At 44.2% G+C, this 16,611-nt stretch overlaps 1 long non-coding RNA gene across 1 annotated transcript; it reads left to right on the forward strand.

The window, feature by feature from the left end:
* The first annotated feature begins 3,383 nt into the window (after nt 1-3,383).
* LOC146889743 (uncharacterized) lies at nt 3,384-6,149 on the forward strand. The gene is made up of 3 exons (XR_014999768.2): nt 3,384-3,493; nt 4,562-4,620; nt 5,876-6,149. It is a non-coding gene; the product is annotated as an uncharacterized LOC146889743 (long non-coding RNA).
* Nucleotides 6,150-16,611: the final 10,462 nt, after the last annotated feature.

Genomic DNA, 16,611 nt, shown 5'->3' on the forward strand with positions numbered 1-16,611 from the left:
AGCCCGTGTTGGTATATCTATACCATTTAGGGGCACAGAATAACCATTTTTGAAAGCCGCTATGCGTGGAGCATGCCACAGCGTCTGATGTCATTTTGTTAAATGACCCTCTATAGAATGCACACGGAGGCTTCAGTCCCTTTCAAAGAGATGGGCGTAATTAAGGGGAAAAAAAATCAGTAAATTCCCCATCGCCATAAATAATCGGACTTTCTGCCAGCAGTGGGCCAATTTAGAGCTTACTTGGGGAAGCAATGCTTCTGTAGTACTGGCTTTGTTTTTGTGTTGTTTGGGAGACCAGAACTAGGCGCTCCCCTCCGCCCCCCCCCCGCCCCCACCCCATTCCCTTTCCATTTGATTTAGCTGCCTAAGGTATGCAGAGAAAGTGTTGCGAGTCATTTATGGCAATGAATATAACATTAGGATAAATGTTGCAACCCCTACCAAAGAGATTTTTTTTTCTTATTTTGCCTGCAAGGACAGGTGTTCTTTTACCCTCTTCAGAATGAGAAATACTGAGTCTCGGTTAAACTCTGGGCAAAGTTAGCGGGTTGTTTGCCACAATGTGAAAGCGAACTCCGAAAATTCACTACGCGCGCGCGCGCGCGCGCGCGCGCACACACACACACACACACACACACACACACACACACACACACACACAATTTTGCCAAAGCTAGGAATGGGCAAAATCTCATTACATCTGCTCTAATCGCTTAGCAACACAAAGCCGGGGCTTGTGCGGCGAAGGGAAGCCATTCACAGCGCTCTGACAGGCCGCATTCAGCCAGCATTAGTCAGCTCCATAAATCACCGCCGCCCATTGGCTGCGCGGCGGGCTTAGGGCTGTCAGCGAAATACAAAATGTAGACCCCAGAGGCCAGCAATCGCGCACCCTCCGCCCCATTTTAAGCCTTCCCCGGGGGGCTCTCTGGGGAAGACTTGGTTTGCATTATTGACTGAGAGATCTTACCTATTCCTAAACAGCCAAGACCGCTAGTTAAGGCTGGAAACAGACCTGAAATAGACGGTGTGTGTGTGTGTGTGTGTGTGTGTGTGTGTGTGTGTGTGTGTGTGTGCTAGGGGATGTAGTGAAAAGAGGGAGGAAGGGAGAGGGATGGGGCGAATTGATTGCATAGCTACTCCTCAGTCTGATGTAGCTATTGGACTACATGCCTCACCTCCCAAATTCTGTCTTTCAACTCTGGGAGTTGGAATCTCTGTATGGGAAACTACCCAGGTAGATCCATCAGGCAGTGAATATATACTGTCTTCTACCTAGACAGTCAAAGGAGAGGCGGGCTGATCCCGGGGTGGGGATCACCCGGAATCACCCACCACTCGACCTTGTGCAGGGTAGAGCACTGGGAAAGAACAACCTGATTCCTTGGTATTCACAGAAGGTCCACTAAAGGGATCTAGTAAATGTCCCTATGGTGGAAATTGCATGCCCTGTGTAACTAACTATTCCTGAGTGTCTCCTCCCATCCAGTTACCACGAGGGCTAATCAATGTGTCTGAATCACAGTCCACACTGGATTTGCACCAACAACCCACACAGAATGATTTCTCGGAGTCAAAGCAGGTCAAAGGTGACTTTTCTTAGAAACCCCTCTGAGACAGACTCCCAGATCACCCCATCTTTCCACCTGTCGGCCACTTTCTGTTATCTACTCTTTTTTTTTCTTCCTAGGACTTAACCACGAATGTAAAAATTATGTATTTCTACTTCTTATACTGTTGTAACTTGCCATGGATGCGCATGCATAAGAACAGAGACCTCACCTGACGTGTTCATTAGCACCTCCTTGATGCCTGAACACAGTGGTTTGGAGACTTGGAGACGAGAATCTGGGTGGTCTGCGGAGTTCCAATGATCCACGTCTGTCACCTTTCACACCCAGATTCATTCTCTGTCTTTTTCTGCCCATGTGTCTCAGCAAGCTGACAGAGCCCGTTGCCAGAGATCTGTTGCTTTTTGACAGGGAAAGGCCTGAGAAGAAGGCCATAGATTAGGAGGAGAGATGGGTTGGGGTATCCGTAAATCCCTTATTCTCATGCTCTGGAAGTGGATGCTCCTGATCTAAGGCCACAGCTTGTCAACCTGTTTTTTGTTTGTTTGTTTGTTTGTTTGGAGTTTTTTTGGTTTTTGGTTTTTGTTTTTTTCCAAGACAGGGTTTCTCTGTAGCTTTGGAGCCTGTCCTGGAACTAGCTCTTGTAGACCAGGCTGGCCTCGAACTCACAAAGATCTGCCTGCCTCTGCTGGGATTAAAGTTTCTGATGCTCAATAGCAAGCCTTCCCCTTGCAGGCTTAGAGGCAAGAAGAGCAGCTGCCTGTAGTTACTACTCTCTGCTGTTCAGGTGCCGCCTCTCTGGGCTCACTTGCCCTCACCCATATGTATTACTGCCTGATCTCATTTGCCCCTTTAAGGAAGAACAGTTATTGGTTTCTTCTGCCCCTGAGGGCTTCTTAACCACCAAGCTTCTGAATCTACTGGATAGACTGCTTTGTGTAAGATCTGTCAGGGTTCAAGTAAGAGACTTTCTAAGGTTGACTCTCTTCAACACCATCTCTGGAAAAACCACCCCATCTTTCGGACCAGCAATGACTTACCTCAGAGTTTGAAAAAGAAGTTAGTTATGCGTTTCGTGACAGTGGGGTATAATAATAGCTTTAACAGGGATGGATACCAAATGAAAGGCCCTCCGAGCTGCCAACAAGGGCTGTTTTCAACCGCCTCCTTTCCCAGTGATGGTACCAGGTACCAGGTACCAGAGGTGGTGCTGGGACATACAGGTAAGGTAAGCCAAGACTGAGGTAGGTGGGGCCATCCCCATCCACACTTAAAAGGGGAGGGGTGATGATGACATTGAGTTAAATTAACATTTCTAGGTCTTCGTTGTCATTATTTGAATCGTCAATAAATGCATTCTAGGAAGTGGGTCTTATTCAACTTAACAGAAAACACAACGTGAAGGATGCTTCTCTCATATGCGGAAGCTAGTGATCGTGTGTGTTTCTCTTTTATTATTGCATTGAAGCCTCTGAACTTCCCTCCACTCTTGGGCCGAGAAGCGACTGTTTTCAGATTTCTCCCAGAAATCCTAGGTTACAGAGGCAGAAGGAAGGAAGTAAATAGATTTCCTGATACTAACGTTCCTGCCTCGCTGCGTGTGAGACTGGCTTGGCTCTAGCACGGGTCCAAGTTATGTGCGTTCTTCCTTTGTATGCAAGATTAGGTTGTTACAAAAGAGGGTGTGTAGGTTAATGGCAGGAAGCAAGTTGCAGTGTGCAGCGCTAGCCCTGAGCGCGTGTCGGGCTTAATGATTTATTCAAGCTGCAGCGCATCCGGGAGTTGATTGGCTGCAGGCATGCGTCCGCTGTCAGCTGCTTGCGCGGCGGACTTGCAGGGCTACCTGATCCGGAGACAGTGGGCAAGGGAGGTGGGGGTCAGGTGAAGGAAGAGCAGACTGGGACCCGCTCACAAGGGAGGTAAGAAGAGGAATAGGTAGGAGGTGCGACCCAGATCAAAGGAATTGGAGGAAGGGAGGCATTACGGAGAGGGAAAGGAAAAGGAGAGGTTGGAGGGAAGGAAGGAGAGAAGGAGGAGGAGAGGGGGAGAGAGGAGGGGGAGGGAGAAATGAAGAAGGGCACTGAGACTGAGGGCTAGAGGTTGCAGAGCCCAGTGGGACGCGCTCCCAGAACCTCCGGCAGCGCGCGCCCCTCTGCAGGCGGCCAGCCGCTCACAAAGCGGCCTTTGATGCGGTGGCTAGCGAGGCTATTTTGGGGATGAGCTGGGGCGGGGGGAGGCCACCAACCCACGCTTCTTTAAGTGAGTCACTTTCTGTTAAGTGCCACGTAGAAGGTTTGGGCCCTGAGTCTGTGCTGTCCAGCACCGGATGTCGATGCAGGAGACAAAAGCTCCCCACCTGCCTGAAACGAGGGCACTTAATGACCATCTCCCTCACTCCGGTCCCTGCCGGGAGACCTAGCCCCAACTCCACACCCCACAGGATAGCCGACCCTTCTGCTCTGTGGCCCCAGGACCCAATCACTTCAGCTGCACCGTACAAGAACCGCCCTTGCTGCCCTTGTTATCGACACCACCCTTTTCTCCCTCCACTCTCCATTCACCTACACCCCCCCCCCCCATGCACCATTTCCAGTGTAAAGTCTCAGCAGCAAAACCAAACATTTCTACACTGGAGCTGTTCCATCCAATAAGCCCCATTGGAAGAAGGAGGGGAGGAGTGTGGAGGGGAAGAGAAGGCAAAGGAAGATGGCTGCAGAAAACCATGGCTCTTTGGGACTCCAATGGGAAAATCAGATCAGCCCACTGTGTGCACTGGCAGAGATAGAGTTGTTGGGAGTGGAGAGGCCACCGAAGGGTGGCCTCGGTGTTGGGAGGGGGGGCTGAGAATTCTGTCAACAACCTCCCCTATCCAGAAGATCCAGACAGAAGTAAAGGCGGCGCCCTCCCTCCCCTCACAGAGTCCACACAGCTCGGCCTCCCCCAGCAATCTTTCTTTACTAGAAAAACAGTCTGTCTCCATTGTCCAGGTGCCAGCAGAGCCTTTGGCGAAAAGAGAGGCCGGCCAGCCCTCTGATCAAACTCAAAGGTTAGTTAAAAGACAAAACCAGCTGAAAAGTCTTCATGAATAATCCTGAGCCAACCCCCACCCCCAGCTCGCTCCCCATCTCAGGGTAGGGCGAGCCCTGCTCAGTGCCCCAGCGTTTCCTCATGCTGCTTGCCTAAGTCAGAATTTCACAGAAAGCCCCAGAAGAAAAGCTCCCACAATTAGAGGTCGCCTGTCAGAAAACATTAACGCCTTCCTCTCCCGGCCTGTCAGGCAATGCTGCACAGACAAACCGCCATAGCGAATTGGCCCTCCACCCCTTGAAGCCGCCAGCCAAAGGAGCAAGGATTTGCAAGCCAAAGGAGCTGGGGGTCGGGGCAGTGTTGTTTCTGTTAAGAGTCTAGGTGCACAGAGATGTCCCCAGCGTCCACTTTCTCACTTTATGTTCAAGGTGCCACATAGATAGTCTTGCAAGTAGACAGCACTTGTCCACCAAGGCTGTGAAATAGAACCTTTCTGTTTGTTTGTTTATTTTATAAGGGCAAGGTTAAATATTCATGCACAGCTATATTCTTTTGTTTTGTTCATCTCCACCCCTTGAGACAGGGTCTCTCACTATCTATCGTCTGTCTGTCTGTCTGTCTATCCATCCATCCATCCATCCATCCATCCATCCATCCATCCCATGGCTGTTCTTGAACTCCTTATGTAGACCAGGCTGGCCTTGAACTCACAGAAATCTGCCTGCTTCTGCGTCATAATGCTAGGATTAAATGTGTGGACTACCCTGTCTGGCAATGGCTATATTCTCCAGGCATCTTATTTTGTTTCTGAATGGAGCAGTCTCTTAAAATGATAGATTATTCTAGCATCTAGTATATGCTGTAGCTACGTTCTAGGTGAAAACCAGAGTGCCAGCAAGGCACTATGACTTATCTATGGCCACACAGCTACAGGTGGTAACAGAGACTGACTCTGAACTCAGGGTTACCTAACCCCAAATCCTGTAGACTGTGACACGCATGTGCTTCTGAAGGCACGACCTATCCACAAGCACATTCTTGTCCATTTTCTATACAGTACCGAGTGCCATGGTTTGAATGTAAGATTCCCCCACTGTGGGGATATGTGTTTGAATACTGGCTCTCCCAGTGGGTAGTGCTGTTTGGGGGAGGCTGTGAAGTCTTCAGGGTATGGAGAGAGCAGAAAATAGAAGGTTTTTGTTCCCTTAATGGATAGGCTTTGAGAGTTAAAGGTCAGCCTTACTTCTGATCTAGCTGTTATTTCCTGTTTGCAGCCATCATGTTCCTGCTGCTGTGGACAAAAGTTAGTCCTGCTACCATGCTCCACCTCGCCGTGACCGACTGGTGTCCATGAAAACCTGAGCCAAGAGCAACCTTCCTTCCTTTATGTTATTTCTACCAGGTGTTTTGTCAGAGCTAGGAGGAAGCTAACTGATGTGCTGAGGACATTCCCTCGTGTAGAATAGGATTGGGCACACAGAATGCTTAGCACTCATGAGCTTGTGAAGGGAAGAAAAGAGGGAGGGCAGGAGGGAGGGAAGGAGAAAGAGAGGGCAGGAGGGAGATTAGGAGGTGGGGGAAGAAGGAGGGAGGGAAGGAGGGAGGGAGGGAGGGAAAGGAGGGAAGAAAAGAAAGAAGGATTTTCTTTTAACATTTTTTTGTTCTGGAAGATATTTGATTTTGAATCAAGAGATCCAGTTCAGATCAATTAGCTAGATGAATCCTTATTTGCATAAATGAAAATAATAATAGCGAGGACCATGGTGAAACTAGAACAAAATTAACTATGAAAGTGTTTCAAATGAGACTGTTGGAGATGCTCCAAAAAGTCAGTTGAAAATGAAATGAGTCAATCTTTTTTATTTCTATGTATCAAGAAAGCATATTCCATGCATGCATGCAACACCATCTATGAAATATGAAACACACATGTTGAACTATAACTGAGTTACAGGGAACGCTCCCATGGGTGCCGGTTCTGTGCTGTTCCCATTGCTGATGCTGTTCAAGTTAAAGCGGAGACCGTGTTCAGAGTATTATAGAGACCCTCTAAGTGGTTCCAAGGCGAGAATCAGTTATCAGCTTCCCAGAAGAGTGGTGAGGTTTGTTTGTTGCTCACTTCTCCATAACAAGGTGGAGCCGTTGTCAACCCATTTCACGGAAGAGAAAATTGAAACCCCATGAAGAGATTGCTTTGTTAGGAGAAAATGAACCCTGGGCGTTTGAATTGGGTGATACTCTGTAGAAGGAAGAAGCAGGCTGCGTTCCTGCCTGGATTCCGCATGGCTAGCTTAGCCTCAGAAATAACAACACACAAATTGTATTCATTTAAACACTGCCTGGCCCGTTATCTCTAGAGAGTTAGTTACTGGCTAACTCTCACATCTTGATTAACCCATTTCTAATAATCTGTATATCATCATGAGATCGTGGCTTACCAGGAGAGATTCAGCATGTCTGACCTGGCGGCTGGCTGCATGGCGTCTGCCTCCATTGCCCTCTTCCCAGCATTCTGTTCTATCTACTCCACCTATCTAAACTGCTGTCCTATCAAAAGCCAAGGCAGTTTCTTTATTAACCAATGAAAGCAACAGAAATACAGAAGACTCTCCTACATCATTTCCCCTTTTTCTGTTTAAACAAAAATTAAAGCTTTAACTTTAACGTAGTAAAATTACATATAACAAAACAGTTATAAAGCAAGAATTACAGTTATAATATCTATATCTATTTTATCTTTTATCATAACTAAGGAAAACTATGACTATCCATTCTTCAACTCCATCAAAGACTCCAGAAGGATATAATATTTCCTAAGCAAACAAGAAATCCAAAACTCTAGAAATGACAGAGACATCTCGCTGCCTGTATAGTCACCCAAAGTTCTTCTGTACCATTGGGGCATCCTTTTTCAGCCTACAGACCCATAGTATCCAGCAGACATTTCCATGAAGCAGAAAATTTCAAAGGCAGTTCAGTCACTATCTGCTGTGTCCTGCAGAATGTCTCCCAGACTCTTTCATGAATCAGGAACCCTGAAAGACCATCTCACCTTTAGGCAAGTTCAGCAGTTCTCTCTCTGTGGGTTCTCTGTGTCCAGTTCATGCAACAGTCCAGGCAAGAGCAGTTTCTTGCCAAAATGGCTATCAAACTCCATAAATAGCCTCTTCGATGCCCATCTTCCTTTTGAAGTAGATTGGGTGCTGCCAGAAGCAGACGTGTCTCATTGTCATGAACAGCCCTAAGTTATTAAAACATTAAATGTCATATTCTGTAGTCTTTGAAAGATATGAAGAATGTCTATCTTACTGAAATATATCTCTATATATCTAGAATATCTAACTAACATGACTATAAGCTTGACTATTATCGATGGTTATCCATTAACAACCTATATTTCCTAATTATACATTACACTTTAAATAACTACACAATTATAATACCTCAATCAAGAGCAGAAACACATGTACATATAGCAAAATTGACCTAAAATCCATACCACTGCAAATTATTCATATCTATATCATATCCCCCTTTAAATGTAAAAGAACATTTATAAACAATATTTGGGAACATGGGTGTAGTTATTTCTCTCCAAACTTTTTCCTCCTGTATAGGGGCACTGTTAATCAGGTCTTTCATGGTATAACCTGTGTGCGAGGTTCATCTCAGTCAGCAGTTGAGTGAAGTAATTTTTTGAGGGTGTTCACAGCAACCATTCAGGAGGAAATGGTCTATCATACCATATTGGGATAGAAACAATCCACAGGGTCTCATCCTCTGTGAAAACAAAAGAAGAATCTCTTTTCCAAAGTATCATATCCTTAGATCCAAATTCTGAAGTCATGATACCTTTAGAACATACATGTTGGATCAGCATAGCAGCCCATATAATGAAATGTCTCTTTGTATTTAGCTCCTTCACAGTCAAAAATTTTAAAGAAAACACAATGTACATAATCCAGACTCTCTGTGAATTTTCCATTTTTATGTGGCTTATTTTTCTTTATTTCTTTTAATCTATAACTATCTGTACTCTGTCTCTTTAAAGACTTTACCCTTTTTTTTAAGGCATTAACTTTATTTTCTATATTTCTTTTTCTTCTCTCTCCCAAGCCTATGTATACTCATCCAACACTGTGACCCATATAGAGGTCTTCTATGTCTGAATCTGTCCTATTGTGAATCTGTAATGTTTTACTATCTAGGAGCATTTTTGCTTGCAGTTTTAAATCACTAAGCACTTAATAATCTAAGCTGTGACATTCCTAGGTCAAAATCAGGTACTGCCTGCTTGCCCCACCCAGTCCAACATGGTAGAGCTGCTCGTGCCTCTGAGCCTTGCACATTGCACTGCTAGCATGGCGGAGGCGCTTGTGCCTCTGAGCCACAGCACGCAAAACTCCCTTTTAGGCACACAGTGAGTCTAGTTGCCATCAAACAATCATAGCACTTTACTCCAAATGTTCCATTCAAAATCTCTGTCTCCCACAGGAGCCAGACAGAGATTGCTATGGCGGCACAGCTCAGAAACTGGTATTTCAAAACCGCCACTTTCTAGTAGACCTGATCCCGCTGCCTACTCAGGCAGGAAGAGCTGAGCCACAGGAATGGTCTCAGCTACTTTGTTCCCGATCCTGAGTGGGCACACCAACGTCCGGGCCCAGAAATGCTTCATAGTTGGAGTTTGCACCGGCAGCAGGGCCCAGGAAGCCACGTTTTAAAACGGCGCAGGTTTTTTTTCTGCTGCTAATGCTGAAACAGGAAATCTCTACAGCACGCCCTAGCAAACAGCAAAATCTGTGTTAAACTCTCTTTCCCTTATTTTTAAGTTCTCTCAGGTTTTTAAGTGGATTTAGTTACCACGTTGGGCGCCACTCTGTAGAAGGAAGAAGCAGGTTGCGTTCCTGCCTGGATCCCGCACGGCTAGCTTAGCCTCAGAAATAACAACACACAAATTGTATTCATTTAAACACTGCCTGGCCCGTTATCTCTAGAGAGTTAGTTACTGGCTAACTCTCACATCTTGATTAACCCATTTCTAATAATCTGTATATCATCACGAGGTCGTGGCTTACCAGGAGAGATTCAGCATGTCTGACCTGGCGGCTGGCTGCATGGCGTCTGCCTCCATTGCCCTCTTCCCAGCATTCTGTTCTGTCTACTCCACCTGTCTAAGCTGCTGTCCTATCAAAAGCCAAGGCAGTTTCTTTATTAACCAATGAAAGCAACAGAAATACAGAAGACTCTCCTACATCAACTCTGGATATCTTTCGGGATCCATACCCTCTTCACATTTTAGAGTGGGTCAGATTACAGATGTTCTCCACAGGCATCAGGAGGGCACATTCAGAGAACCATACTAGAGATTTAGGAGATAACTATTATTCTCACCTAATCAGACACTGGTAAAAATCTTGGAGATTTGATCCCTAAACTCCAGGAATGGCAACAGGATCTGTTTCTGATTCTACCTACTGATCAGTTGTTTCGACTTCCAGACATCAATAAAAACATAAAAAAAAATAAGAAAAGATACCATATAATCCCAAACATGTTTATTTGTGCCAAAGTTGTTCAACTTCAACTTCTCAGTTTTACACCAGTTCACTGTATGATGTTTTAGTTTCCATCTAAACTAAAGTTTAGTTTCTTGGTCTATCTCAAGTTTTTCTCTCTTTCTCTTTTCTCTCGTCTTTGCCTTTCAGATCCACAACTATCACCTCATGGACAACTGGTCAAAGTTAAGAATGGACAGGACAAAGCGAGAGGGTACCTTGTGCAAATATGTCATCCAAATACCCTCAAGTTACAGTAAAGCTTGACATTCAGGCTGACCTGATGAGCAACATCTTGGCCTCTCCCACACAAGCATCTTACCTAGGACAACTCAGGTGGACACAGAGAGTTCGCAGAGTCATGCCAATCCTAGGGCACGCAAAGTAGTAGTGAGTTCTTTGCATTCAAAACCCAAGGGAAAAACACAATGACCAAACCGATTGTTCTAGCCCTGGGCAGAGTAAACTGGGGTCAGCTCAGCTCCAGGGCCCAAAACTCACTCATACCTCCACTTATCAGAGAAACACCCACTCCTTGGAAACTCTATCCCTTGGAAGCAGTTGAAACACCCACCATGCTTCTCACAACCATTTCCTCCTGCTGAAGTGAAGGAGAAGATGCCTGACTTAAGGCCATTTCCACAGCCTCAGCTATGTCACCCTGTTTCACTAGGCACATAAATTAGGGACATTTGCTTGGTGATATCTAAGTAGGGTATCTACTCCTATGAGTGGCTCATTTGTTACCAGAGATCATCTAAAAATGACAACAAATTTGCTAATTCTGGGTGCTTGCTTATGAGGGAAAAAAAGACAAGTTCAAGACAGAAACAGCAGACAGTATTTTTGCAGATATTTTTTGTATTGCTAATTACATGAAGCTAGTTGAAACTTTAAAATATTGATTCACATAATTATTCACATGCTCTCAAAATTATGTGTACTTGCAAAGAATTTTTATGATTATAGTTTTGATTATTTAAAACAATTTTTAAACTTAAATATGTTTTGATCATATTCTTCCCCTTTGCTAATTCCTTCCAGATCTGCTCCACCTCCCTACAATCCAACTTTTAATTCCTTCTCAAAAACAAAACAAAACAAAACAAATAAAACCCCAGTACAATAACAGAACTCCCACAAAACAAAGAAAACAAAACAAACACTCACCTCAAAAAAAAAAAAAAGACCCAACCAAACTATAACCAAATAAAAGCACACAAAAAACTGTGTAGTCTGTAATATATTGGTCAACTACTCTTGACTCTAAGGCCTGTCCTGGAGTGGTTGATATTCCTATTGTCGCTCTGCTGGAGAAGACGAATCTTGTTAACCGTTATCCCAGGAACTGTGTTTTCATTGATTCATTCATCCAGTTTTTAAAAGACAAAAGATAAAATACAATATGACAAAAAACTACCACATCAAAGTTGGACAAAGCAAACCGACAGAAGGAAAAGAGCCCAAGAGAAGGCAAACGAATCAGAGACCCACTCCTTTGCACACATGGAAACCATGTGAGAACACTCAGCTGGAAGCCATGTGTGCAGGCAGAGGACCTGTTGCAGATCCGTGCAAGCCCTGTGTGTGTTGCTTCAGTCTCTGTGAACGCATGTGAGGCTTGCGCATGTGGATTTGAAGGGTCTTGTTTTCTTGATGTCCTCCGTCCCCTCTGGCTCTCAGACTCCGGCTCCTCTTCTACCAGGTTCCCTGAGCTCTAATGGGATTTGATGGACACATCTCTCTGAGGGCTGTGTGTTCCTGGGTCTCTTATTCCCTGTGTCATGTCTGCCTGTGGGTCTCTATCTCTGTCTCCACCAGCTGCAGGAGGAAGCTTCTCTGATAATGGTTGGTAATTCCATAATTTCTATGACATTTATTTTGTGGGTATATGTGGGCTTAGACATGCCACAATGTGACCTCAGAGGACAGTGTACTGTATTCTTTCCTTCCACCGTGTGGGGCCTGGGGCTCAAACTCAAGTTCCTGGGCTCAGTTGCAAACACCTTTACCTATTGAGCCATCTTGCAGGCCCTGCATTCCAACTTTTAAAAGGTTGCAAACTCATGTTTACCAATCTGGGAACACATCTGTGATATATAATGATCCATGAGGACAAAGGAGACAGTCATTCCCTGATGAGAACAGCTAACGTGTGACGACATATTTCATATAGTAACACTGAATCTATCACTTTTATAATATAAATGTTCATTGATTTTATTATTAAATCCACAGATACTTTTCCAGATGTTTTCCTAAACGCCCAGGATACAGCAGTGGAAAACACCACACTGACCCCGTTCCTCACAGTTGGCTTGATAAGATGGAAATTCACATTCCAGTGGTCATATTTTTATGACCCTTCTGCTTTCTATAATGTCACTTTCCATGGTGATTGAATGTGGGGTGACATTTTAGCCCCCCTGTCTATTTTTGCAAAGGCTTCTTTCTTTTCTTTACTTGCTATGTCCAGTGCATGAACCAATGGAAACCTTTTATTTTCCATTTTGCACACACACGATTCTTCCCTCAGGACAAATCGATAGAAGGAAAACTGCATTGTCAGAAAAAAAAATTGGATTTATTTTCTCCCATGGAGTTCAGAAGGTTGAATCAATTATGATTTCATCAGCAGTCAATCAACTTCCATGCAAATTGTTGCATATTGCCACCCTTGAACAAACAAAAGATATTGCCAATTGGCATTGGTTTATTAAAAGGAGCAAATGTGTTCAATGTACAATAAGTATTTGTGTGAGAATGGGCCTATGTGATACAGAAGTTTTAACATGCAACAAAATACCAAAACCAGTAAAATAAATGCAATAAACAGGGAAAAGAGACGTCTGATTTTCCTATTCAGCTTGTCTGACTTCCCTAGAGACACTGAAGTTGGGGTTGTATTTGCTCCTATAGCAATTCTCACACAGGAGACGAGAATAGGATGAGAGGTTTGCTTAACATTTCTGAGACTCAAACAATAACATTTCTGAGACTCAAACAATAAGATGGCTTTGAGAGAAATCAGTGCATGGGCGACCATTCATTATGACCTTTGTGTGGGAGGAGAAGAGAACCAAAGAGTTTACTCTCTAGAAAGGACAGCATTGAGTAACTGAGAAAAGCTACCATAACTGTTAGACATGGATTCCATAAATTTATTTCTCCAAGTTACTTGGGTTGGTCATCCCTGATGGTCATCCTTAGGAGCTGAATGGAGAGAATTGCTTTGGATTTTGATTCCCCTAGTGTTCCCCGCCCCGCCAGCTTCTTCCCATTCAAGTTGACCTCCTAGCCCTACCCCCCACATGCTGCTAGCCTGGAGAAGAAAGCCATTTCCATTGGCCTTGGCTGCCTGGGGAGATCTATATTACTCCTGGGAAGACAAGAGCTGTCCCCATCTTGGGAGAGTGTGAAATTCGGTTTTGATTGCAAAGGGAAGCCATTTCAACGGGATTACACCGTGACCATGTAGATTCAACTCGGCCATATGGCCTGGGGATGAGCCTTCCTACTGTCAGGTAACAGCACATTGCTAATGACGTGGTGATGACATTTTCAAATGAAAAATAAAGCCACCTGGACAGGAATAAAGGAGGCCAAAAAAAAAAAAAAAAGTGATGAGACACTAGGAAGGATTAGCAGGGCTTTGAAGAGAGGCGATTTGTTTAATTCATAAGAAAACCAACGAGAATGATGTTAATAAAAAGACTTCTGCCTGCTTGGCATGGGAGAACAGCATTTTCTATTTTTGTCAAAGAAACCTAGTGTTGACCTGCAAAGGTAGCTTAGCCTCGTCTTGACCTCATTTTCTTCACCCATTGAGAGGACGCGTAAACACACTCCACAAAGTTGTCATTAAAAAAAAAAAAGCATGAAGATGATTGGTGAGCTTCTAACAGCTGTACAAATAGGGAAAAGCAGACTTTAAAAAAATTAGTCATAAGAAAGAGAAACTCTGGCCTTTAAGTAAAAAATAACTTTGGTTACTTTACAAATTTATTGAAAATACTAAATCTAAGGAAGGAATACGGGTCTTAAGAAATGAGGTGCAAGGCAGCTCAAACTAGTCAGATCGGGTTATAGTCTTTGCTACCTCTTGTCTCTAGACACCAAGGTTTGCGCACAAACACTCGCCCCAGGACGAGGGGCTGGATGTTAATAGTGTCATCATCCAGAACCTGGATGGTTGCCATAGCCCCGCAGGTCATCAAAACAACAATGGGTTCTCCTCATCTCTGCTTCTTTGTCCCCCTTGCCTTCCTGTCCACACACAGACAGAGTTGGGTATCACTGCTGGTTAAAGTGTAAATGTAAAGGAGGAGGGGAAAACGGATACCTGACCTTTGCTAATATCCAAGGAAGGTTATTCAGATGCTGGCCAGCCAACATCAAAGCAGTCAATAGTAACAGGTCTTCCTATTTTCTCATTCCTAAGGTTTCTAAAGGTCTTAATCCAACCCTTGTCAACTGGCTAGTTGGCTCTGAATGTTTATTGCAAAAACATGACTAAATGTCTAATCTGCTTTTCAAATCTTAGTGTGTATTGCCATCCATGTAACATTTTCACCCAGAAACCCAAGACATTTGTCAGTTTTCTCCACCCATTTCCCAGTAAACAGCATTAAGTCCAAAGACTTTTGTATGATGTCTCAAAATTCTAGAAACCAGAGAAAATATTCTAGTTATTTATTACACTCTTACCTAGTGTAATGATTACAAGCGTTAGGTTTTATATTGAGAGATATCTGTCAGTGAAAGTATCTAGAATTTGAAGGAAATATCATTAGTATGTAATTTAAAGTACAACAAATGTTTTGTTTGAAAATAATGTATTTCTCTGTTTCTGGGCATTTTTAGGTCACTTACACTCAGCTCCTACACTCGGAACCCCACTACTTCTGCTTTTGTTCAGGGAGTGATCCCTTCTCCCGGGACCTCTGCCTCTTACTTATTGTCCCCTGTGCTTGTCACCGACCCATCTACCTTTCATCCTGTTTATGGAAGTTTTGCCGTTTACCTGAGCACCCTGCTAGAAGATGCCAGGGCAACGCTGACTAGACCAACATGGCACCCAAACTCAAAGAATTCTCGCTCTACTGAGTGAGAGGTGCTTCCATGGCCTAGCTACTGCCTACAGCCCCCTCCATGAGCCCTAGCCATTTTGACCGGCCTTTGACTGTAGACATAGCCAACATTTTGTCTCTTCTCCTCCTGGTCTGTTTGCATAGAAATGCTCTCTGTGCGGATTCGGCGTCTCAACGGTATATCTCTCAGAAGTCCTCCTTGATTCCATTTAAGCAGGCTGATCCTGTTCCCCATGCTTGCTTCCGCTCTATTGTCATGAATGCCTCCTCCCATGATATTGCCTAACTTCTTCATAGCTCTTCCTTCTTTTTTGCTCAAGGAGAAAGAAATGGTCAAAGCAAAACAACGTTGAACTGTGCTTCACATTCAGACAAACACCTACCAACAATTTTATTTGATCGCCTGAGAGAATGAAAGGGGGAGGGAGGGAGAGAGAGGGACAGACAGACAGATGGGGGGTCGGGGGTTCATAGTGGCCACCAGGAGTTACAGTGAGCATTCTGTAGCTTGGAGAACAATACTCCTTAAGAAAAGGAACCCGAAACTCCAGGGTGCTTTATCTCACTCAGCTCTAACGGTTGGTGAATCCTCATTAATTGTCTAACAATGTTTCATGAATCTTAAAAGTAACTGAAATAAAAGATTTCATTGGAGTGTGCTTCCTAATGGGGAAACTCAGTTTCACAGCACAAGAGGAGAACTATTCTTCTTCACTCTTTAGAGTTGGGAGATCTAGGGAACAGAGGGAAGAGTCTAGAACAAAGTGCAATCTCATTTGAAAGCTGTCTTCTCAGTCCAGGCCATCCTAGTAGGGAGAATAAAGTGGATGCGAGAAGACTGAGGAGACCAGAGTCATGTGTTAAGGGAAAGACCCCTTTCTAGTCCCAGGATCCCCCCTGCCCCCCGTGAGAGGTGGATTTGATATTTTCTTGCACACTAAGTTGTTAGATATTTAGGGAAAGGGCTGTATTTTATGTTCTCAGTGTCCACTGTGGAAAATGCAGGTGATTTTCAATGCGTGTAGATTTTTGATGAGATGGCAGTGTATGTAACTGATGATTGCCCGTGGCTGGGAAGGCTCTACAACTGAACAGCGATGACAGTATTAAAATGGTCACATACATCTGTAGATTTCTGGATAAGTTAAGTTCTACATTTTAAGCAGGCAGGACTAAAGCCTGCCAATGCTCAAGGCACACACTACATTTACCTATGACCTGTGTTCTACACATAGCCTTATAGTTTCAGTTCTGAGGTTCGATGACTCATTTTTCCAGTTCCCTGCAAATCCTCTTTTGTTGTCTTTGGCAGTGACAAGGAACTTTAGTCTCCATTTTATTTTCAACGTTTCTTTTCAATCA

Source organism: Myodes glareolus, chromosome 26, assembly GCF_982192425.1.
Source record: "Myodes glareolus chromosome 26, mMyoGla1.1, whole genome shotgun sequence".
NCBI lineage: Eukaryota > Metazoa > Chordata > Mammalia > Rodentia > Cricetidae > Myodes > Myodes glareolus.